Here is a 25,647-nt window from a genome sequence, read left to right as displayed (position 1 = left end):
TTTCGGCGGGAAGGGATCCCACAATGGCCAATTTTGAAGGGGAACAGGGAAACATGCTCTCCTGCCCAAAGGTGGTCTTCGCCTGCAAAGTGGCTGCCAGCGCTCCAGGGACAGGTCCAGGAATGACGTCTGTCCCACTGGCGGGTGGCGATGGCTTTGTTGCACCAGAAGGAAATCCTTTTGAAGATGCCTTGGGAACCCACGAGAGATCTTCGTACACCTAAGGCTGGGCCTTGCCTTGGAATATCCGCAGCTCCGAAGGGCTCCTCATGAGGCCCCCTGCGGATCTTGACGCTGTTCCCCTCGCGAGGCTTGTCCCCTAGTGAGGGCCTTCCCTTGAGTGGTATCGCACCCGATTGTGCTTGCTTGATGAAGTGGGCCAACCTTGGGCCACACGCAGATAGGTCTAGGTACGCCTATTCCCAGAACGACGACACATTCCACACAGAGCAGTCCATATGGTTGGTTGTCAACCGAAGACAATTTTTGTATTTGAACCTCTCTTCGAATGGCTCTGAAAGTCTAAAAATTGATTCGTTCAGTGCAGGACATTACTAGCAAGCAGCTTGATACGTCCATTTTGCATCATGCTTTCATGTTGATATTTATTGCTTTTTGGGCTCTGATATTACTTGTGGTACCATATTTATGCCTTTTCTCTCTTATTTTCAAGGTTTATTTGAAGAGGGAGAATTCAGGCAGCTGGAATTCTGGACTGGAAAAGGAGCAAATCTTAGTGCACTATTCTACACATCTCCAAATGCCCTGAAAAGTTACGTGGATTTTTTCTGGATTATATAAAAAATACTGGGCGAAAGAACTACCGGAGGGGGCCACGAGGGCTCCATAAGCCCTGCCACCGCCACCACCCCCTGGTGGCGCAGGGCAATCTTCTGGGCTGCCTGACGGCCCACTAGCCCCCCTCTTTTGCTATATGAGGCGTCCTGGTCCAGAAAAAATCAAGAGGGAGCTTTTCCGTGGTTTCGTCGCCGCCACGAGGCGGAACTTGAGCAGAACCAATCTAGAGCTCCGGCAGGACGATCCTGCCGGGGAAACTTCCCTCCCGGAGGGGGGAATCGTCGCCATTGTCATCACCAACACTCCTCTCGTCGGAGGGGAGGCATCTTCATCAACATCTTCATCAGCACCATCTCCTCTCCAATCCCTAGTTAATGTCTTGTAACCAATCTTCGTCTCGCAACTCCGATTGGTACTTGTAAGGTTGCTAGTAGTGTTGATTACTCTTTGTAGTTGATGCTAGTTGGATTACTTGGTGGAAGAGTTTATGTTCAGATCCTTGATTCTATTCATTACACCTCTGATCATGATTATGATTATTTTTTGTGAGTAGTTACTTTTGTTCCTGAGGACATGGGATAAGTCATGTTAATAATAGTCATGTGAATTTGATATTCGTTCGGTATTTTGATATGTTGTATGTTGTCTTTTCCTATAGTGGTGTTATGTGAACATCGACTACATAACACTTCACCATATTTGGGCCTAGAGGAAGGCATTGGGAAGTAGTAAGTAGATGATGGGTTGCTGGAGTGACAGAAGCTTAAACCCCAGTCTATGCGTTGCTTCGTGAGGGGCTGATTTGGCTCCATTAGTTTAATGCTATGGTTAGACTTTGTCTTAATTCTTCTTTTGTAGTTGTGGATGCTTGCGAGAGAGGTTAATCATAAGTGGGATGCTTGTCCAAGTAAGGGCAGTACCCAAGCGCCAGTCCACCCACATATCAAACTATCAAAGTAACGGACGCGAATCATATGAACATGATGAAACTAGCATGACAGAAATTCCCGTGTATCCTCGGGAGCATTTTTCCTCCTATAAGACTTTGTTCAGGCTTGTCCCTTGCTACAAAAGGGATTGGGCCACTTGCTGCACCGTTGCTACTACCTGTTACTTGTTACTCTTTGCTTGCTACGTTTCACCTCACTACACAATCACTTGTTACCGCTACTTTCAGTGCTTACAGTTATTACCTTGCTGAAATCCGTTTATCAGAACCTTCTGCTCCTGGTTGGGTTCGACACTCTTACTTATCGAAAGGACTACAATTGATCCCCTATACTTGTGGGTCATCAAGACTTTTTTCTCGCATCGCTGCCGGGGAGTGAAGCGCCTTTGGTAAGTGGAAATTGGTAAGGGAACATTTATATACTGTGCTGAAATTTATTGTCACTTGTCACTATGGAAACTGTTCCTTACGGTGTGAAGCCTTGTTCGACTTTGTTGTCACTCAGGTATCCCATATGTCTAGCTAGTATTGGATAACTTTCTTTAGTTTATAAATAATTCTGTTCTACACTAAAAGAAGCTTCTTATTTCTAAGTCCATTCTAGGTGGATGGCAGTTCTTTAGCGCCCTTGACAATGGTTGCTGGTAGGGTATGGGTGAGAGCATTCGGGCATGCTGGATCCTTTGGAATTAAGTTCATCAGAACACCCCCTCCCAGCTCTCTCCTCCCCCAACAAGCAGTTCTTTGGCACCTCGATCTACGCCATAGGTACAAAAAAATGACCAAATCAAATTCTTCACTCTTCTTCGCTGATGGGAAGCAGTGCATGTTGGTTTTCGTTGTAGGTTGGTTGGATGGACAGTGTAGTACCATGCCGCTCGCCAATGCAAACTGCGCAGCTCACCCTCCGTCCAATCCTCATATAGGGCGTCGTTGGCGTGCAGATCGTTGGGTCCCTCATGTGGTGCTTCACTACCACGACGGCGTTCTATTGCAGCTTGGGGCCTTTTTCATATTTTTCTTGGGCACACCATTGATGTTCGTCTGGTCATGGTGTGGTGCGGTTGGGTGTCCAATAACTTGTTTTTAGTTTATATTCTAGATTTCGCATAATGTTGTAAACTGAATTTGAAAACTTGTAATTCATGGCCTTGAAAAAATATTGTTACTAGTTACAAGTGCATGTGAAAAAACCTAGTGCGCTCCTCTTGTTTAGTTTGTAAAATGAGAAAAAGTAGTTTATATTCCAGATTTCACAAAGTGTTGTAAACTGAAGTTGAAAACTTCTAATTCATGGCCTTGAAAAAATAATGTTACTAGTTACTAGTGCATGTGAAAAAACCTAGTGCGCTCGTCTGGTTTAGTTTGTAAAATGAGAAGAAAGATAAAAACGTCGTAAGAAGTTAGCTTGTTTTTAGATGTAGTTCACTAGTTTATGCCTTGGGGTACACTTTTGAGAATATTGTTGTTCACACACGCTCAACATGAAGTGCAAAAAATGTTAGCGAAAGAAACAAAAACTATGCAGGTCACTTCTCGATAGCGTTGTAGTTCACTTACGCCCGATGTGAAACACACCTCACTTTTCTTGTCTCAGAAAATTCACATCTAATAAAAGAAAACATGAAGCTCGCTTGCCCGTTCGATGCAGTGCAGTTTTCGGTCGAAAGTAGTGCGTTCTTCTTTGTGATGAAGTCCATGCATCGATTTTGAAGTCCTCGTTTTGGTAAATTCAAAACTGCCCTTAAACCGTAATGAATTACGGAGGATGTTGTACATGAAAATTTTGGGCCTCGCCGATACCTTTCCAATGCCTTATCATTTCCTTCATTCCAGCGAGCAGTTTGGAAAAATTTAAGAAAATACGCTCGCTGGAACTCGTAGACAGTGGCACCATTTTCAAAATTCGTTTAAAACCGTGAGGAATCTCAACAAATGACCAAGATATGAAAGTTGCGCCTATTCCACAGTTTTACAACACTCTATCACACGCCTCATTCCGAAGAACGGTTTAAAAACTGCAATGAAAAACGTACCGAAAAATTGAAAATTTTGAAAAACACAATTCAGTGTTTATTAAATTTGAAATTACTTTAAACCGTAAGGAATTAGAGAGAGAAATCTACATGAAAAAGATGTGGATCGATGATATATATTCAACGCCATATATTTGCTTCATTCTGACAAGTGGTTTAGAAAAAATCACCAAAATACGCCCGCTGCAGCCGTCATGCGGCCACTGTTTTCGAAACTGCTCCCAAACCGCGAGGAATCGCGAAAAATGTTCAACCTAACGGAGTTGGGGATTTTCTGTAGAAATCCAACGGTATATTGTAAGCCTAATTCCTACAAACGGTTTAAAATGGAGCCAAAACGGTGTCGAAAAAGCGTGTGTAGTTTTTTCTCGTGACATTGCAGTGCTTGTTTCGAAAAGAATGCAGTGCACTACCGTTGAGCATGCAGTGGGGAAGTATGTGCGGAATAACTATCCTGTTAATATTAGCAGAATATATGGTTGTATATATATGTATACATCTGGTCTATTTTGCTAATATTAGCACAATAGTGATTCTGCTAACACTTACTAATTGCACCCTCAATGCGAGGGCACTGCACTTTGTGTAGCAAAGGTATTGCAATACAAAGACTAGTGAACTTCGTGTCAGAAAAATCGCACGACACTCTATTATTCACGACACCAAAACCGACAAGTGAACCGCATCAAACAAAAAATTGCACTTCTTCATACTAAAAACCACACTACATCGATCGGGAAGCGAACTTCATGGTTTCTTTTTTTGTTCGACGTGATATTTCGCATACAAGGTAGTGGACCGCACTTCACACCAGACAGAAGTGAATCGCAACATTATAGAGAAGTGAACCTCATTGTTTTTTGTCATATCCATAACATTTTTCGGATGGGGGCATGGAGGTTGACCCATCATCTAGTATGTGGATGGCAAGCGGGAGAGGCAGACCCCATCGTCGCTACCACCGATCGTCGTACCATCGTGGCAGCGATGTGGCCCGTCCTGGATCGGTCATGGATCGAGGGATCCATCGTATCGGGGAGGCTCGAAATGACCAATGGTTGGTGATGTGCCGATGGAGGCCAGGTAGCTTGTGGCGGCGGGGATCGAGGGGCGTGACCATGGAGGTGGTGTTCAGGGGGGTGATCGATTGAGGAGCTCTCCGGAGTGGAGCCGACCAAATCGAGGAGTGACCGCCATGGCCTGGATCCTTGGAACTATGGCATGGATTTCATGGTCAGGGAGGGGGAAGATTTCGGATCCGAAGGGTGGAGCCGGAGCTAGAGATGGAGCTGGCAGATCCCAGCATGGATGGATCCGAGCCCAGGATGGCCGGATGACGAAATGGGTAGGGGGAGGTGGGAGCGGAGTTCAGGGCGGCACTTTGGGGCACCAGGACCCGCGGTAGCGCGTTGGGTTGCGGGGCTTTTGGGGATATTACCTGCAGTGTAACCCGCCCTAGCTGGGCCGGGTCACTAAAGGGGCGAGTCATATTTTGGTAATGCAAGCCTTGGCCCAGGGGCCCAGAAGCCGGATGGCGGTTCAGGAGCGATGCAAAGGATAGGCCGCCAAGGAGGTTTCCAGTCTTGGAAAGCACGACGACTTAGAGATATGGAAAACCACGATCTTTAGCGTGGCTAGGACTCTTGTAAACCCTAGGGCCTCGACCTGTATAGAAAGGCGAGTGCTTGGGGAAGATAGGACAAGTTAGAAATCATCGAGAGCTAGGTCAGGCGAGTTACACCCTCCTTGTAATCGAAACCATCATTAATCTACACAAAGCAGGACGTAGGCTTTTACCTCCACACGAGGGGCCGAACCTGGGTAAATCCGAGTCTCGCTTTCGCTCACCCCCTTTGAGTCGCCACCAAGGTGCGATGGCTCCTTCACTAAGTCCTTTCATGAGGACATCTGCCGTGACAAAACCACGACAGTTGGCGCCCACCGTGGGGCTAGCGCACGGTGGAGTTGAGTTCTCAGAGGGAGCCTTACCAGGGTCAGAAAGCTATGCGGTCGGCATCATGACGAAGAGCCGCCGCGGAAGGTACTACCTCGACACTCGCTGTGGGGGCGTGAAGCCGATTCAATCGAATCTGGTTACAAGATCCCCTTTGGCAAGGTCAACATCTTCATCGGCATGTTTGAAACACCCGTGCCTGAGCCGGACACCTCAATCGACATCGTCGAACCGGCCAGGTACGCCATCCTCATCACACGTCAGGGCAGGAGACATCGTTTTTTCATTGGTTTTATGCAGGGAGCCGGCATACAGGACGAACCAGCAGTCCAGGAGATCATCCCCGTCAATTCTGATGACGAATCATCCATGGGCGACACAGATTCAATTCACCCTCTTTACAAAGGATAACTCAAAGGGTAGCCACTGGCGATGGACCCCGAGGTCTCCGAAAGATCCCGTCGACAAGTCGCCATCTACATGGCGGGGGTGGCACAATCTCAGCCAAACCCGACCGACAACACTGAGACCAGCGAGTCGTCGAAAACTCCGACTCAAGCCATGGCAGACTTGACAGCGGAAATCACCAGACTCATGACAACTGTTGTGATGGCAGAGAATCAGGAAGCGATCAATGCCGAACTGGCGAAGTCGCGGGAAGAGATGGTAAAAACCCAACGGGACGTGGAAGCAGAAGCAGCAGGCCCAGATCACCGCGGAGACGGAACGGCTGAACACCGAAGGCTGGCGGCTCAAGAGACAACAACACGCGTCCGATGCTATTCATCAGAGGAGGCATCACGGGCGCCTCCCGGCCGATCTACATCCAACTCGCCTCTTCAACACGCCAAGCACGCCTGGGATGGGACCCGATCGGCCTTTGCAGGCCGCTCTAGGGGAAGGTCCGGTTCAACCGCCTAACCCGCCACCACCTCAACCAACATATGCCCATGCACCTCGCTTCCAGACATCACGAGGCCACTTCTCAAATCCCGTGGATAACGTGCTGGCGGCAACCCGCCACTTGGAGTCCCTCCCGATCTACGGAAACTCGCCGGCCGAGGTGGAGGCGAGAAACGCCATCGAGATGCTGAAGACAACACTGGTCCAACACGCACAATACTCACACAATCATGACCGGTTACACTCCACACCGCAGGCGAGTCACACCAAGAGTCGCCATGAGGACCAACCCGCGGTGACCAGTGGGCAATGGTGTTTGCCTCAGACCAACCCGCCTGGGGTGCATGATATTCGAGCCCAAAAAATTGTGGATGCAGCGCGAGCCGCGCGCCTGATGGAGACGATGGCCGCGGCGGGTCAGGGCTATCCGGCTTATACCCAGACACCTCCCGCACCGCTCGATGCCCGCGGCAGGCACGTTGGGGTGCCCTGTCTCATGCCTGCTCTGCGCAATGAGTGGATGCTGAAGGATTTCAAAGGACCGAGGAAGGTACCCAATTACACACTAGATCTCAAGCCAGGGTCATGGATCGAGAGTTACGAACTTGCGATGGACATGCTCGACGTGAACGAGGCGGTTTGCGCCAAGTATTTTACTATGGTGCTTGAAGGAACGACGCGTACGTGGTTAAAAAACTTGCCGCCTAACTCCATCAACACTTGGGCAGAGTTAGAGGAGCGCTTCATCAAAAATTTCCAAGGGACTTGCAAACGCCCGATGACCATCGTCGACTTACAACACTGCATTCAGCGACCAGATGAGTCGGCCCATCACTGGACACGATGAGTTGCATAGGTCATTCATTCTTCGGACGGCATATCGGCGGCTCATGCAGTGCTGATTCTGGAGAAAAATTGCCATTACGAGCCTTTGGTACTGAAGCTGGGGCGACTTAAGCGTAAGGTGCAGGACATGGGCGAGTTGATGGACATCCTCACCAGATATGCCGAGTCAGACGACACCAAGGATCCTGGGGAGGACGCTGACAAGGTTAGTACCGCCAGGAGGAGTGAGTCGTCAAAAGGTCACTCCCAGTTTCAAGGGCGGGGTAACCACAACCACGGCGGGCAAGGTAAGATGAGACAATAGGAAGGTCCCACAGACTTCGTCCCCAATACAAATGCCGGCAATGGGAACCAACGATAGAAGAAGCGGGGTTTCAGTGGGAAGAAGCCACGCAACTATCATGAGATGCTCAAAGGCCCCTTCCCACAGCATGCTACGGCTGAGGGACCGGCTACCCACTCCTGGGAGGATTGCTATGTGATGTAGGAGTTCCGAGCTGAGGAGCTCAAGAAAGGCCAAGGAGGCGATCAGGGCCAGCGACAGGAATAGTTCGGCGCGCCCGGGTCACGCCAACGCCCATTTGTCGGGTTTCCTAACTCCGGTCCGCAGAGTGGGTCACAGCCTAATAGCGGACAATACCAAGTTCACAACCAACAGCGGTATAACCCGCAGGGAGTGTTTCAGTAACCACCCCCGCAAGGAGATCCCCAGCGACAGGATGATAATAGCGGTTTTCAGAATAACCCTAAGCAGTTGAACAGTGGGCAATATCACGTGTTCACCACCAACACTTGCAAACGGGACCAGAAGGTGAAACATGGAACTTTCAGTGTGGCTGAGCCGGCGCTCCCTAGGTACCTCCATTGGTCCGAACAACCCATAACCTGGAGTAGGGAGGATCACCCGCCCCGAGTTGATAACCCTGGCGACTTGGCTTTGGTCGTGGCTCCCCAAGACGGAGGCTACACCCTTTCCAAAGTCCTTATGGATGGTGGCAGCAGCATAAACATCTTATAATTCGATACCTTTTGAAGGATGAACTTCTCGGAGAAAGACTTGATGCCGTCATCCACGGTTTTCCACGACATTGTTCCGGGTAAGTCGGCCTACCCAATTGGGCGGATCAAGCTCAACGTGGCTTTTGGCATAGAGTCTAATTACAGGAGCGAGTCACTCATGTTCGAGGTGGTCAAAATCCAAAGCCCTTACCACACGTTGTTTGGAAGGCCGGCTTACGCTCGATTCATGGCTCGCCCCTGTTATATTTATCTCAAGCTCAAGATGTCTAGTCCTAAGGGGCCTATTACGATCATGGGAGACAAGGAGACAACCCAAGAGTACGAAGAAGGAGACACAACTTATGCCGAGATGGCCTGCGCGGCCGAGGAGCTCAAGTTTCACCAAGCCAATGTTGATCCGGCGGATATGACGCCGCTCAAGAGACCAATGATTCACTCAGAGCCGCCCCTCAAATTCAAACCAACATACGACACGAAGGAGATAGACTTCATACTTGGCGACTCAACCAAGCAGTTCACCATTGGGACAGGCCTGGATCCCAAATAGGAAAGCGCGATCATCGAATTCATCCATGAGAATCGAGACATCTTCGCATGGAAACCTTCAGACATGCCGGTTGTCCTGAGAGAATTCGCTGAGCACCACCTTAATACTGACCCCAAGGTAAAGCCGGTTCGACGGTATCTTCGCAGGTTTAACAAAGAATGGCGTAAGGCAATTGGAGAGGAAGTCGCCCGGCTTTTGGCCGCCGGATTCATCATCGAGTTTTTCATCCTGAATGGTTGGCTAACCCGGTCCTGGTGCTAAAAAGGAACGGCACTTTCCGCATGTGCATCGACTACACCGACCTGAACAGAACTTGTCCAAAGGATCATTTCGCCCTTCCACGCATTGATCAAATCATTGACTCGATGGCGGGTTGTGAGCGTTTGTGTTTTTTGGATGCTTACTCAGGATACCACCAGATCAAGATGGCCGTGGCGGACCAGGAGAAAACGTCCTTCATAACCCCTTTGGAGCCTTCTATTACGCGTCTATGCTGTTCGGGCTCAAGAGTGTGGGGGCGACTTATCAACGTTGCATCCAGAATTGCTTGCATAACTAGATCGGACGTAATGTCCATGCCTATGTTGATGACATCGTGGTCAGGTCTTAGAATAAAGAGTCGCTCCTGGAGGATCTCAAGGAGACCTTTGACAATTTGCGCGTATATCAGATGAGGCTTAACCCTACAAAGTGTGTGTTCGGTGTTCCCGCAGGAAAGTTGCTGGGGTTGTTGGTGTCAGAGCGCGACATTGAAGCTAACCCCGATAAAATTGAAGCAATCACTTCGTTAGGCAAGCCGGCCAATATCAATCAAGTTCAACGCATGGCGGGTCGTATCGGGGCTCTAAGTCGCTTTATAAGTCGCCTTGGGGAGAAATCCATCCCTCTTTATCAGTTACTCAATAAAACTGATCGTTTCGTGTGGACGGATGAAGCCAATGAAGCCTTTGAAGCCTTGAAGCAACAATTGGCTAAGCCGCCAGTATTGGCTGCTCCAACGGACAAGGAGCCTATGCTCTTGTACATCGTGGCTCATTCTAAGGCAGTGAGCGTGGCAGTGATCATCGAGCGGAAGAAAGAACGGAAGGAATATCCGGTTCAGCGACCAGTATATTTTATCAGCGAAGTCCTGACCCTCTCCAAACAACGCTAGCCGCATTGGCAGAAGCTGGTCATTGGGGGTGTTTATGACGAGTCGGAAGCTGAAGCACTACTTCCAAGAGCATCCCATCACGGTGGTCAGTTCTGCCCCCTTAGTGACATTATACAAAATCAAGAAGCGATTAGACGAATTGCTAAGTGGGCCATCGAGTTAGGACCTCATCACGTGCGATATACTCCCCGTACGGCCATTAAGTCTCAAGCTCTAGTGGATTTCATCAACGACTGGACCGAGTTGCAGATTCCATAAGATAGGCCCGATCACACATATTGGACCATCCACTTCAATGGATCTAGGCAGTTGGAAGGCTCGCGGGCTGGTGTGGTGTTAACTTCGCCTCAGGGTGACAAATTTTGCTATGTCCTCTGACTCATGTTCCCATGTACCAACAATGCAGCAGAGTATGAAGCTCTGCTCCATGGGTTGCGAGTCGCCAAAGAGATGAACCTCACCCGAGTCAGATGTTTGGGCGACAAAAATCTAGTGGCACGTCAGGTTTCCGGCACCTCGGAATCCAGAGATCCCTTGATCGCGGCTTACAGGCGAGCTGTGTCGGATGTGGCGGGTCATTTTCAGTGTTATCAAGTGGATCACATCGATCAGCGACTCAATGAAGTAGCAGATGCTCTTTCACGCCTCGGCTCACAGTGTAAGCCGGTTCCCCCATTGTCTTTTTGGATGTGTTACATAACCCCTCGGTAAGGCTACCTTTAGAGGAAGATTTGGCGGTGCCGGACCCTGAGTCTCAACTTGTGGCGGCTCTTCGTGCTACCCCGGATTGGGCGATTCCCTACATGGCGTATCTCACGCGAGGCGAGTTATTGGCTTGCCAAATCATCCGTCGATGCAAATCTATGGTCATACATAACGGCGAGTTGCATAAGCGAAGTACTCCAGGGGTATTTTAAAGGTGTGTCTCTTCCGAGGAAGTATGTATGATTCTCAATGAAATTCATGCAGGCGACTGTGGTCATCATGCCAGGTTACGCTCCCTGGTTTCCAAAGCCTTTAGGCATGGGTTTTATTGGTTGACGGCTTATGCAGATGCTGAAGATATAGTTCACCGATGTGATGGTTGCCAGAAATTTGGAAGCCAGATGCACGTGCCGGCTCAGGAATTACGGATGATTCCAATCACTTGGCCGTTTGCGGTTTGGGGGATGGTCTTGGTTGGTCCTTTCAAAATGTCGTCCAATAAAAAGACTCACCTATTGGTGGCGGTTGACAAGTTCAGTAAGTGGGTTGAAGCGGAACCCGTTAGTAGCTGTGATGCAGACACGGCTGTCAAATTCTTGAAAAAGTTCATCTTCCGGTTCGGATACCCTCATAGTATCATTACTGACAATGGTACTAATTTATCAAAGGGCGCAATGCAAGAGTTTTGCGGATGAGAGCATATCCGGCTTGACGTTTCTGCAATCGCACACCCTAAGTCTAATGGACATGCAGAAAGGGCGAATCAGGAACTATTGCGAGGAATCAAGCCCCGGCTTATGGTGCCTCTAGAGCGTACTCCGTGATGTTGGGTTGAAGATTTGCCCTCAGTGTTATGGAGTATCAGGACCTCCCCAAACCGCTCCACGGGTTTTACTCCCTTCTTTCTGGTCTACAGAGCAGAGGCAATTTTGCCAAGTGACATTAGACACGATTCACTGTGAGTTGCCACCTATGTGGAATAGGACAACGAGTTGGCACGACAAGATCCGTTGGATGCTTTGGAGGAAGAGCGAGAGTTGGCTGCATCACGATCTATCAACAGGACTTGCGACGTTATCACAGCCGCCGCGTCAAGAGCCGTACTTTTCAAGAGGGCGACTTAGTGCTTCGGTTGATTCAAGACCACACTGGTATGCATAAGTTATCACCTCCATGGGAAGGACCGTTTGTCATCAGCAAGAATCTTCGGAACGGTTCATACTACTTGGTGGATCTTCGCCCTGATTGGCCAACCACAGAGGTTGAGAGAACTCGCCCCTGGAATATTGCCCACTTGCGGCCTTACTACACCTAGAGCCATGGGCTCCTTTCTTTTCTGCAAATCTCAGAACTTGTAGTCTTTTATTTATAAAGCAATAAAGTCGGCACCCACGAACTTCGGGGTCCTTTGCCGTTTCAGCTTCTGGAAAGCATGAGTCTTTATTGTTCTATGAGTCGTCCAAGCATGGACGCTATCAGTACCAAAGAGCATAAGTCGCCACGCTACACTTGTTTCAAAACTGCGTACTAACAAGCCAAAGAGGACCAAAGTTGCCACGCTGCACGGTTCTATCATGGGCGCCTTATATGGTTCTGAGAATTAAGCTGGCTTACTTGGGGGCTACTAGTTCCAAAGTCGTTTTGCAGTAAAAGTGTAAAACGCTTCTGCAATCCTATGTCCGACTTTTCCCTAATCATAGGTCACTTGGGGACTTCCACTCACTAAGTTCAACCTGAATAGCCTCTTGGGTAGCGAAAAATTACCGCATTACAAATGGTTATACTGGACTATGTGTTGGACGAGTTGCCCTATGGACCCATGTACTCTTGGCGAGTCAATCCGCTTTTTGGACCCTGAACTTGCCTTGGTTAAAACATGAAAGGAACCGGCCAGAGCCACACATGGAAAATAGAGAAACCATTGGTTCACTGAACCTGCTTCACTGAATCTTGACTCGCGCCTGATCAGCCAGTCTAATAAACTTGGGCTGTTGCAAAAGCCTTCTTAGGGTAGCACTAGAGTTTTGCAAACTCATCCTATCCTATCGTAGCTCATCGAGCCGATAAATTTTTACGACTATCTTCGTGGCACTGCCGCAAGGTTTAGTAAAACTTTTTATGACTCGCCGCAACTCTCTGAGCCGGCTCCTTGCTTATAACTCGCCATGACTCACTAGGATGGTTTATTTCTCGCCACAACTCATTGAGTCGGCCTATGGTTTTTTTCCTGACAAACAGGTTGAAGAAGTTTTTCTTGTCAAAATATGACACTTCCTAAATTATCAAGCATCAGGATTGGTAAAGGCGGTTCATGATTCGCAAAAAGGATATCAGTTGAGAAATGTCAAGCAAAAGGCATGGATAGAAGATTGTTTCCCTGAAACCTAACAACTATTACATGGCTCACTCGGCCATACCGGGCGCCATCTCCCGGTCAAGAAGAGACCAAATTGTTTTTGAAGAAACGATTACAAGCTGGGAAGACTTAAGCCGCCTCCGGGTCGCCTTGCCTTGAGCTCTCTCCATCTTCAATTTGTAAGTCGCCCAGTTTCTAATTACACTTGGACAAGGCGACGAATTCATGTTCCTCGTTCAGAAAGACAGATAGGTCTGCTTCAAAGTTGAAGGGATTCTTGCACTGACGAGGAGTCAAGCTAGTAATTTCGAACAAAGGAGGAGTCACCTTTTTATTGTTGTCATCATACGCAGCCTGGTATTTGTTCAAGTCCAAACTGGCCGCTAGCTGAGTTGCCACGACACGGGACTCTTTCACAACCCGGTGGCAATCGTCTCCGTTGAACTCCGACTCGTTGTTCTTCAGCTCAGTGTAACAAGCTGCTACCTCCTCTGACTTGAGTTCAGGGGCATAGACTAGGCACCGACTTAAGGTTGTCAGAGCTCCTTTGCGGGCGGCTGACCTCTTTAGTTCATCTATTTGCGGTGGCAATCTTGACACGCAACCCAACATATTCTAGATGGATTTAATTGGCTCCTTGCTTCCCATCACCGCCTTCATCGTCATCATGCTCCCCATATACAGCTGCTCCGTAAAGGTGTAAATCGCCTTCAGCTTCAGGATGCAGTCGTTTTGGAGATTGGCGGCTCGCGGACCTACAAAGGATAAACCGGGACAATTAGTACTTGCAAACTAAAATTAAGGCTTCTCTTTCTGCACAAGGGAATTGCTTCTTACCAAAGATGGCTTGGGTCATGTTGGAGACATGCTTTTTAGCCCGGAGAGCTCCTGTAGGGCGGCTTCTAGCTTTGCCTCGGCTTGTTCCGCCCGCTTTAGGATGGTGGCTTGATCAACATTGGTTTTCTTCTCAAATTTTTTGTGGTCGGCTTTCATTTTCTCCATATCAGCCAGGGCCAACCGATATTTTTATTCAGATGCAGCCCAAGCATTCTACTATTCGGCTAAGTTTTTCTTCAAATCAGCAAGGGATGACTCGGCCTGGGTCACAGATTCCTGCAAACAAATTTTGGGGAAACAAGTTTCAGAACTATTGCAAGCAACATCCCTGACACTTGGGGGCTAATGTATGATTCTTTTCAAAGTCATACAAAATTCAAGACCCGACTCATCTTTCAAAAGATGACCCGGCCCTTGGGAGCTACAGGTTGAAGTTTTTCTCTAAATTCAAGACCCGGCTCATCTTTCAAAAGATGACCCGGCCCTTGGGGGCTACAGGTTCAAGTTTTTATCTAAACTCAAGACCCGACTCATCTTTCAAAAGATGACCCAGCCCTTGGGCGCTACAGGTTCAAGTTTTTATCTAAATTCAAGACCCGACTCATCTTTCAAAAGATGACCCGACCCTTGGGGGCTACAGGTTGAAGTTTTTCTCTAATTCAAGACCCGACTCATCTTTCAAAAGATGACCCGGCCCTTGGGGGCTACATGTTCAAGTTTTTATCTAAATTCAAGACCTGTCTCATCTTTTAAAAGATGACCCGAACCTTGGGGGCTACAGGTTCAATTTTTTGTCAAATTCAAGACCCGGCTCATCTTTCAGAACATGACCTGGCCCTTGGGGGCTATGGACCGATATGGGTCTACCAGTTATTGCAACAAACATAATTCATCAAGCAAGACTAGTCTCCTAGAAGGCTAATGGGTGGAAGAACACATAATAAAGGACGTACCTCATGTTTGACTCTCATCATGTTGATCAAGCTCTTCTCCATTTCATAACTCGTCTCCAGGCGACTTACGAAGCCAGAGCAGAGTTGCTCAAATTCAAGATTCTCGAGAAGGGGAAGCTTCAGCCTAGTGATATCTTGTTCCACGGAAGGATGGGACTCTTTTGATGCATGTTTGGATAACACCGCTATTGCAGGCTTGGAGTAGCCAGTACCAGTAATAATTACGGTATCTGGATCTTCAGTCGCCTTGGAAGAGCTCGGCGGGTTAACATTTTCAGTGGTTTCCTTTAGAGAGCCTGGAGAGACGATCCGGATGTTAGGAATGTCACCCACAGGATCATCATGAGCCGCCTCTTGGTCTTCATCAAACTCTGGGGCAGAGGTGCTCATTGTTGGGGAACGTCGCATGGGAAACAAAATTTTTCCTACGCGCACGAAGACCTATCATGGTGATGTCCATCTACGAGAGGGGATGAGTGATCTACGTACCCTTGTAGACCGTACAGCAGAAGAGTTAGTGAACGCAGTTGATGTAGTGGAACGTCCTCACGTCCCTCGATCCGCCCCGCGAACAATCCCGCGATCTAGTACCGAACGGACTGCACCTCCGCATTCAGCACACGTACAGCTCGACGATGATCTCGACCTTCTTGATCCAGCAAGAGAGACAGAGAGGTAGAAGAGTTCTCCGGCAGCGTGACGGCGCTCCGTAGGTTGGTGATGACCTTGTCTCAGCAGGGCTCCGCCCGAGCTCCGCAGAAACGCGATCTAGAGGAAAAACCGTGGAGGTATCTGGTCGGGCTGCCGTGGAAAAGTCGTCTGAAATCAGCCCTAAAACCTCCGTATATATAGGTGGGAGAGAGGGGGCCTTGCGTTGGGGCTCAAGGAGCCCCAAGGGGGTCAGACGAGCCAAGGGGGGAAGGTCTCCCCCCCCAAACCGAGTTGGACTTGGTTTGGTGGGTGGGAGTCTTTCCTTCCCTTCCCACATCCTCTTTTTTTTCTTTCTCTTTGATTTTTCTTCCAATGCGCATAGGGCCCTTTTGGGCTGTCCCACCAGCCCACTAAGGGCTGGTGCGCCACCCTCAAGGCCTATGGGCTTCCCCGGGGTGGGTTGCCCCCCCGGTGAACTCCCGGAACCCATTCGTCATTCCCGGTACATTCCCAATAACTCCGAAAACCTTCCGGTAATCAAATGAGGTCATCCTATATATCAATCTTCGTTTCCGGACCATTCCGAAAACCCTCGTGACGTCCGTGATCTCATCCGGGACTCCGAACAACATTCGGTAACCAACCATATAACTCAAAATACGCATAAAACAACGTCGAACCTTAAGTGTGCAGACCCTGCGGGTTCGAGAACTATGTAGACATGACCCGAGAGACTTCTCGGTCAATATACAATAGCGGGACCTGGATGCCCATATTGGATCCTACATATTCTACGAAGATCTTATCGTTTGAACCTTAGTGCCAAGGATTCATATAATCCCGTATGTCATTCCCTTTGTCCTTCGGTATGTTACTTGCCCGAGATTCAATCGTCAGTATCCACATACCTATTTCAATCTCGTTTACCGGCAAGTCTCTTTACTCGTTCCGTAATACAATATCCCGCAACTTACACTAAGTCACATTGCTTGCAAGGCTTGTGTGTGTTGTTGTATTACCGAGTGGGCCTCGAGATACCTCTCCGTCACACGGAGTGACAAATCCCAGTCTTGATCCATACTAACTCAACTAACACCTTCGGAGATACCTGTAGAGCATCTTTATAGTCACCGAGTTACGTTGCGACGTTTGATACACACAAAGTATTCCTCCGGTGTCAGTGAGTTATATGATCTCATGGTCATAGGAACAAATACTTGAGACGCAGAAAACAGTAGCAACAAAATGACACGATTAACATGCTACGTCTATTAGTTTGGGTCTAGTCCGTGTTGGGGAACGTCGCATGGGAAACAAAAAATTTCCTACGCGCACGAAGACATATCATGGTGATGTCCATCTACGAGAGGGGATGCGTGATCTACGTACCCTTGTAGATCGTACAGCAGAAGCGTTAGAGAACGCGGTTGATGTAGTGGAACGTCCTCACGTCCCTCGATCCGCCCCGCGAACAATCCCGCGATCAGTTCCACGATCTAGTACCGAACGGACGGCACCTCCGCTTTCAGCACACGTACAGCTCGATGTGATCTCGGCCTTCTTGATCCAGCAAAAGAGACGGAGAGGTAGAAGAGTTCTCCGGCAGCGTGACGGCGCTCCGGAGGTTGGTGATGACCTTGTCTTAGCAGGGCTCCGCCCGAGCTCCGCAGAAACACGATCTAGAGGAAAAACCGTGGAGGTATGTGGTCGGGCTGCCGTGGAAAAGTCGTCTCAAATCAGCCCTAAAACCTCCGTATATATAGGTGGGAGGGAGGGGGCCTTGCCTTGGGGCTCAAGGAGCCCCAAGGGGGTCGGCCGAGTCCAAGGGGGAGGAATCTCCCCCCCCCCCAAACCGAGTTGGACTAGGTTTGGTGGGAGGGAGTCCCCCTTCCTTCCCACCTCCTCCTTTTTTTTTCTTTCTCTCTTGATTTTCTTCTCCTTGGCGCATAGGGCACTTGTGGGCTGTCCCACCAGCCCACTAAGGGCTGGTGTGTCTCCCCAAAGGCCTATGGGCTTCCCCGGGGTGGGTTGCCCCCCCGGTGAACTCCCGGAACCCATTCGTCATTCCCGGTACATTCCCGGTAACTCCGAAAACCTTCCGGTAATCAAATGAGGTCATCCTATATATCAATCTTCATTTCCGGACCATTCCGGAAACCCTCGTGACGTCCGTGATCTCATCCAGGACTCCGAACAACATTCGGTAACCAACCATATAACTCAAATACGCATAAAACAACGTCGAACCTTAAGTGTGCAGACCCTGCGGGTTCGAGAACTATGTAGACATGACCCGAGGGACTCCTCGGTCAATATCCAATAGCGGGACCTGGTTGCCCATATTGGATCCTACATATTCTACGAAGATCTTATCGTTTGAACCTCAGTGCCAAGGATTCGTATAATCCCGTATGTCATTCCCTTTGTCCTTCGGTATGTTACTTGCCCGAGATTCGATTGTCAGTATCCGCATACCTATTTCAATCTCGTTTACCGGCAAGTCTCTTTACTCGTTCCGTAATACAAGATCCCGCAACTTACACTAAGTTACATTGCTTGCAAGGCTTGTGTGTGCTGTTGTATTACTGAGTGGGCCCCGAGATACCTCTCCGTCACGCAGAGTGACAAATCCCAGTCTTGATCCATACTAACTCAACTAACACCTTCGGAGATACCTGTAGAGCATCTTTATAGTCACCCAGTTACGTTGCGATGTTTGATACACACAAAGCATTCTTCCGGTGTCAGTGAGTTATATGATCTCATGGTCATAGGAATAAATACTTGACACGCAGAAAACAGTAGCAACAAAATGACACGATCAACATGCTACGTCTATTAGTTTGGGTCTTAGTCCATCACATGATTCTCCTAATGATGTGATCCCGTTATCAAGTGACAACACTTGCCTATGGCCAGGAAACCTTGACCATCTTTGATCAACGAGCTAGTCAACTAGAGGCTTACTAGGGACAGTGTTTTGTCTATGTATCCACACAAGTATTGTGTTTCCAATCAATACAATTATAGCATGGATAATAAACGATTATCACGAACTAAGAAATATGATAATAACTAATTTATTATTGCCTCTAGGGCATATTTCCAACAGTCTCCCACTTGCACTAGAGTCAATAATCTAGTTCACATCACCATGTGATTCCAACGAATCCAACACCCATATAGTTCTGGGGTCTGATCACGCCTTGCTCGTGAGAGAGGTTTTAGTCAACGGTTCTGAAACTTTCAGATCCGTGTGTTCTTTACAAATCTTTATGTCATCTTTATAGATGCTGCTACTACGTGCTATTCAGAAATGCTCCAAATATCTACTCTACTATACGAATCTGTTCCACTACTCATAGTTATTCGGATTAGTGTCAAAGCTTGCATCAACGTAACCCTTTACGACGAACTCTTTAACCACCTCCATAATCGAGAAAAAATTCCTTAGTCCATTAGTTACTAAGGATAAATTTTGACCGCTGCTAGTGATTCAATCATGGATCACTCTCTGTACCTCTCAACAGACTTTGAGTCAAGGCACACATCAGGTGCGGTACACAGCATGGCATACTTTAGATTCTACGGCTAAGGCATAGAAGACGACCTTCGTCTATTCTCTTTATTCTGCCGTGGTCGGGTTTTGAGTCTTAGTCAAATTCACACCTCACAATGCAACCAAGAACTCTTTCTTCGCTGATCTATTTTGAAATCCTTCAAAACTTGTCAAGGCATGCATCTTATTGATACTTTCATTAAGCGCTTTTGATCTATCTCCGTAGATCTTTGATGCTCAACGTTCAAGTAGCGCAATCCAGGTATTCCTTTGAAAACTCCTTTCAAACAACCTTATATGCTTTACAGAAATTCTACATCACTTCTGATCCACAATATGTCAACCACATATACTTATCAGAAATTCTATAGTGCTCCCACTCACTTCTTTGGAAATACAAGTTTCTCATAAACCTTGTACACACCCAAAATCTTTGATCATCTCATCAAAGTGTATATTCCAACTCCGAGATGCTTGCACCAGTCCATTGAAGGATCACTCGAGCTTGCATACTTGCTAGTATCTTTAGGATCGACAAAACCTTCTGGTTGTATCACATACAATGTTTGCTCAAGGAAACCGTCGAGGAAACAATGTTTTGACATCCTACGTGCAATATTTCATAAATAATGCATCAACAACTAACATAATTCTAACAGACTTTTAGCATCGCTATGAGTGAGAGAGTCTCATCATAGTCAACAGTTTGATCTTGTCGAAAACATTTTTTCGACAAGTCGAGATTTTCTTAATATTGACTTGTCACCATCATTGTCTGTCTTCCTTTCAAAGATCCATCTTTACTCAATAGTCTTATGACCGTCAAGTAGTTCTTCCAAAGTCTACACTTTGTTTTCATACATGGATCCTCTCTCGGATTTCATGGCTTCCAGCCATTTGTCGGAATCCGGGCCCACCATCGCTTTCTCCATAACTCGTAGGTTCACTGTTGCTCAACAACATGACCTCCAAGACAGGGTTACCGTACCACTCTGTAGTAGTATGCGACCTTGTCAACCTACGAGGCTTGTAGTAACTTGATCCGATGCTTGATGATCACCATCATCAGCTTCCACTTCAATTGGTGTAGGCGCCACAGGAACAACTTCCCGCGCCCTGCTACACACTGGTTGAAGTGATGGTTCAATAACCTCATCAAGTTCTACTACCCTCCCACTCAATTCTTTCGAGAGAAACCTTTCCTCGAGAAAGGATCCGTTTCTAGAAACAAACACTTTGCTTTCGGATCTGAGATAGGAGATGTACCCAACTGTTTTGGATATCCTATGAAGATGCATTTATCCGCTTTGGGTTCGAGCTTATCAGACTGAAACTTTTTCACATAAGTGTCGAAACCCCAAACTTTCAAGAAACAACAGTTTAGATTTCTCTAAACCTCAGTCTATACTGTGTCATCTCAACGGAAATACGCGGTGCCCTATTTAAAGTGAGTGCGGTTGTCTCTAATGGATAACCCATAAACGATAGTGGTAATTCGATAAGATACATCATAGTATTCACCATACCAAATAGTGTGTGGCTATGACGTTCAGACACATCATCACACTATGATGTTCCAGGTGGCATGAACTGCGAAACAATTTCCACATTGTCTTAACTGCGTACCAAAACTCGTAACTCAGATATTCATTTCCATGATCATATCGTAGACAGTTTATCCTCTTGTTACGACGAACTTCACTCTGAAATGGAATTGAACTTTTCAACATTTCAGACTTGTGATTCATTAAGTAAATACTCCTGTATCTACTCAAATCGTCAGTGAAGTAAGAACATAATGATATCCACTGCGTGCCTGAGTACCCATTGGACTGCATACATCAAAATGTATCACTTCCAACAAATTACTATCTTATTTCATCTCAATGAAAACAAGGCCTTGCTCATGTGGTATGGTTTGCATGTCACTAGTGATTCGAAATCAGGTGAGTACAAAGATCCATCAGCATGGAGCCTCTTCATGCAATTTGTACTAACATGACTCAAGCGGCAGTGCCACAAGTAAGTGGTACTATCATCATTAACTCGTATCTTTTGGCACCAATATTATGAACATGTGTAACACTACGATCGAGATTCAATAAACCATTGAAGGTGATTATTCAAGAAAATAGAGTAACCATTATTCTCTTTAAATGAATAATCGTATTGCAATAAACACGATCCAATCATGTTCATGCTTAACGCAAGCACCAAATAACAATTATTTAGGTTTAACACCAATCCCGATGGTAGAGGGAGCGTGCGACGTTTGATCATATCAACCTTGGAAACACTTCCAACATGTATCGTCACCTCGCCTTTAGCTAGTCTCCGTTTATGCCGTAGCTTTCATTTCGTGTTACTAATCACTTAGCAACCGAACCGGTATCCAATACCCTCATGCTACTAGGAGTACTAGTAAAGTACACATCAACATCATGTATATCTAATATACTTCTCTTGACTTTTGCCAGCCTTCTTATCTACCAAGTATCTAGAGTTGCTCCGCCTCAGTGACTGTTCCCCTCATTACAGAAGCACTTAGTCTCGAGTTTGGGTTTAATCTTGGGTCTCTTCATTAGTGCAGCAATTGTTTTGCCGTTTCACGAAGTATCCCTTCTAGCCCTTGCCCTTCTTGAAACTTAGTGGTTTTACAAACCATCAACTATTGATGCTCCTTCTTGATTTCTACTTTCGTAGTGTCAAACATCGCGAATCGCTCAAGGATCATTGTATGTATCCTTGATATGTTATAGTTCATCACGAAGCTCTCACAGCTTGGTGGCAGTGACTTTGGAGAACTATCACTATCTGATCTGGAAGATTAACTCCCACTTGATTCAAGCGATTGTCGTACTCAGACAATCTGAGCACACGCTCAAGGATTGAGCCTTTCTCCTTTACTTTGTGGACAAAGAATCTTGTCGGAGGTCTCGTACCTCTTAACAAGGGCACAAGCATGAAATCACAATTTCATCTCTTTAGAACATCACTTATGTTCCGTGACGTTTTACAACGTTTTCGGCGCCTTGCTTCTAAGCCATTAAGTATTTTGCACTGAACTATCATGTAGTCATCAGAAACGTGTATGTCGGATGTTCATAGCATCCACAGATGACGCTCGAGGTGCAGCACACCGAGTGGTGCATTAAGGACATAATCCTTCTGCGCAACAACGAGGACAATCCTCGGTTTTACAGACCCAGTGTGCAAAGTTTTGCTACTATCAATTTTCAACTAAATTTTCTCTAGGAACATATAAAACAGTAGAGCTATAGCGCAAGCTACATCGTAATTCGCAAAGACCATTAGACTATGTTCATGACAATTAGTTCAATTAATCATATTACTTAAGAACTCCCACTCAAAAAGTACATCTCTCTAGTCATTTGAGTGGTACATGATCCAAATCCACTAGCTCAAGTCCGATCATCACGTGAGTCAAGAATAGTTTCAGTGGTAAGCATCTCTATGCTAATCATATCAACTATACGATTCATGCTCGACCTTTCGGTCTCATGTGTTCCGAGGCCATGTCTGCACATGCTAGGCTCGTCAAGCTTAACCCGAGTGTTCCGCGTGCGCAACTGTTTTGCACCCGTTGTATGTGAACGTTGAATCTATCACACCCGATCATCACGTGGTGTCTCGAAACGACGAACTGTAGCAACGGTGCACAGTCGGGGAGAACACAATTTCGTCTTGAAATTTTAGTGAGAGATCACCTCATAATGCTACCGTCGTTCTAAGCAAAATAAGGTGCAAAAAAGGATTAACATCACATGCAATTCATAAGTGACATGATATGGCCATCATCACGTGCTTCTTGATCTCCATCACCAAAGCACCGGCACGATGTTCTTGTCACCGGCGTCACACCATGATATCCATCATCATGATCTCCATCAACGTGTCGCCATCGGGGTTGTCGTGCTACTCATGCTATTACTACTAAAGCTACGTCCTAGCAAAATAGTAAACGCATCTGCAAGCACAAACGTTAGTTATAAAGACAACCCTATGGCTCCTGCCGGTTGTCGTACCATCGACGTGCAAGTCGATATTAACTATTACAACATGATCATCTCATACATCCAATATATCACATCACATCGTTGGCCATATCACATCACAAGCATACCCTGCAAAAACAAGTTAGACGTCCTCTAATTTTGTTGTTGCATGTTTTACGTCGTGACCATGGGTATCTAGTAGGATCGCATCTTACTTATGCAAACACCACAACGGAGATATATGAATTGATATTTAACCTCATCCAAGGACCTCCTCGATCAAATCCGATTCAACTAAAGTTGGAGAAACCAACACTTGCCAGTCATCTTTGAGCAAAGGGGGTTACTCGTAACGATGAAACCAGTCTCTCATAAGCGTCCAAGCCGCTTCAATCCAACAATACCGCAGAATCAAGAAAAGACTAAGGAGGGCAGCAAAGCGCACATCACCGCCCACAAAAACTTTTGTGTTCTACTCAAGAAGACATCTACGCATGAACCTAGCTCTGATACCACTGTTGGGGAACGTCGCATGGGAAACAAAAATTTTCCTATGCGCACGAAGACCTATCATGGTGATGTCCATCTACGAGAGGGTATGAGTGATCTACGTACCCTTGTAGATCGTACAACAGAAGCGTTAGAGAACGCGGTTGATGTAGTGGAACGTCCTCACGTCCCTCGATCCGCCCCGCGAACAATCCCGCGATCAGTTCCACGATCTAGTACCGAACGGACGGCACCTCCGCGTTCAGCACACGTACAGCTCAACGATGATCTCGGCCTTCTTGATCCAGCAAGAGAGACGGAGAGGTAGAAGAGTTCTCCGGCAGCGTGACGGCGCTCCGGAGGTTGGTGATGACCTTGTCTTAGTAGGGCATCGCCCGAGCTCCGCAGAAACACGATCTAGAGGAAAAACCATGGAGGTATGTGGTCGGGCTGCCGTGGAAAAGTCGTCTCAAATCAGCCCTAAAACCTCTGTATATATAGGTGGGAGGGAGGGGGCCTTGCCTTGGGGCTCAAGGAGCCCCAAGGGGGTCGGCCGAGTCCAAGGGGGAGGACTGTCCCCCCCCCAAACCGAGTTGGACTAGGTTTGGTGGGAGGGAGTCCCCCTTCCTTCCCACCTCCTCCTTTTTTTTCTTTCTCTCTTGATTTTCTTCTCCTTGGTGCATAGGGCACTTGTGGGCTGTCCCACCAGCCCACTAAGGTCTGGTGTGTCTCCCCAAAGGCCTATGGGCTTCCCCGGGGTGGGTTGCCCCCCCGGTGAACTCCCGGAACCCATTCGTCATTCCCGGTACATTCCCGGTAACTCCGAAAACCTTCCGGTAATCAAATGAGGTCATCCTATATATCAATCTTCGTTTCCGGACCATTTCGGACACCCTCGTGACGTCCGTGATCTCATCCGGGACTCCGAACAACATTTGGTAACCAACCGTATAACTCAAATACGCATAAAACAACGTCGAACCTTAAGTGTGCAGACCCTGCGGGTTCAAGAACTATGTAGACATGACCCGAGGGACTCCTCGGTCAATATCCAATAGAGGGACCTGGATGCCCATATTGGATCCTACATATTCTACGAAGATCTTATCGTTTGAACCTCAGTGCCAAGGATTCGTATAATCCCGTATGTCATTCCCTTTGTCCTTCGGTATGTTACTTGCCCGAGATTCGATCGTCAGTATCCGCATACCTATTTCAATCTCGTTTACCGGCAAGTCTCTTTACTCGTTCCGTAATACAAGATCCCGCAAATTACACTAAGTTACATTGCTTGCAAGGCTTGTGTGTGATGTTGTATTACTGAGTGGGCCCCGAGATACCTCTCCGTCACACGGAGTGACAAATCCCAGTCTTGATCCATACTAACTCAACTAACACCTTCGGAGATACCTGTAGAGCATCTTTATAGTCACCCAGTTACGTTGCGACGTTTGATACACACAAGGAATTCTTCCGGTGTCAGTGAGTTATATGATCTCATGGTCATAGGAATAAATACTTGACACGCAGAAAACAGTAGCAACAAAATGACACGATCAACATGCTACGTCTATTAGTTTGGGTCTTAGTCCATCACATGATTCTCCTAATGATGTGATCCCGTTATCAAGTGACAACACTTGCCTATGGCCAGGAAACCTTGACCATCTTTGATCAACGAGCTAGTCAACTAGAGGCTTACTAGGGACAGTGTTTTGTCTATGTATCCACACAAGTATTGTGTTTCCAATCAATACAATTGTAGCATGGATAATAAATGATTATCACGAACTAAGAAATATAATAATAACTAATTTATTATTGCCTCTAGGGCATATTTCCAACAGTCCGTCACGTGATTCTCCTAATGACGTG

The sequence above is a fragment of the Hordeum vulgare genome, chromosome 6H (genome assembly GCF_904849725.1).
Source record: "Hordeum vulgare subsp. vulgare chromosome 6H, MorexV3_pseudomolecules_assembly, whole genome shotgun sequence".
NCBI lineage: Eukaryota > Viridiplantae > Streptophyta > Magnoliopsida > Poales > Poaceae > Hordeum > Hordeum vulgare.
The sequence above is the reverse complement of the archived record's forward strand: the minus strand, read 5'-3'. Positions refer to the sequence as shown.